This window comes from Myxine glutinosa, chromosome 6, assembly GCF_964187855.1.
Source record: "Myxine glutinosa chromosome 6, kmMyxGlut1.1, whole genome shotgun sequence".
In the NCBI taxonomy this organism is placed as follows: Eukaryota; Metazoa; Chordata; class Myxini; order Myxiniformes; family Myxinidae; genus Myxine; species Myxine glutinosa.
Window position 1 is genome coordinate 138,563,516 of NC_136266.1, and position 651 is coordinate 138,564,166.

Below are 651 nucleotides of genomic sequence, written 5' to 3' on the forward strand. Positions count from 1 at the left end.
GTTCCCAAAACAAATGAATGGGACTCTTAGTAACTACGTCTAAGGTGAATGCCACGTACCAAAGAAATGTGAATCCTCTTCTCCTTTGATGGAATTAAGAAATTGAATAAAATCAAGTGGGAAAGGAGAAAAATCAAGTAGGAAGGTGTAATTTTCGTCGGAAATATGCACCTTGAAGCAAATATTTGTATTGACGCAAACGGAATTTTCTGTATTGTGGGAGAAGCAATATGGCGGTTGGGGCGCTTGCGGTGGTTTCAGGACAGCCAGACCAATTAACGTTAGGCACCCTATGGCTATGTCGTTGGTGTTGAGATCAGTGACTGCAGCAAACATGTTTGCTTGAGCACTTTGCATAAAGGAAGCGGCTTGGAAAGCGATAGCAAGCTGCTTGCAAATGGAACACATAACCAACAGCTCCATTAGAGGAATCGGGATTGGCTGTCAAAATTTGTTTCATGAGGATATTTTAATATACGGAGGAGTGTACAGTTTCTGAGACTTGGACCGGCTGGCTTTCTGTACCTGAGTACGTACTGACAATTATTTATTTTGCAGCGTGGCGTATATAGATCCTGGCGGCCCTGCTGACGTCATATATTGAAGGAAGAGGAAGACCAGCCCACGCTTCTTGCGCGGGAGATCGAGAGT

General features: G+C 43.9%; 1 protein-coding gene across 1 annotated transcript in view; it reads left to right on the forward strand.

The window, feature by feature from the left end:
- The first annotated feature begins 577 nt into the window (after window positions 1–577).
- Window positions 578–651, forward strand: part of LOC137430354 (bolA-like protein 2) — a 5,943-nt gene continuing 5,869 nt past the window's right edge. Inside the window, exon 1 of the mRNA XM_068121158.2 lies at window positions 578–651. This exon is cut by the window's right edge and continues 77 nt beyond it. The gene's annotated coding sequence lies outside the window, so the exon portion shown is untranslated.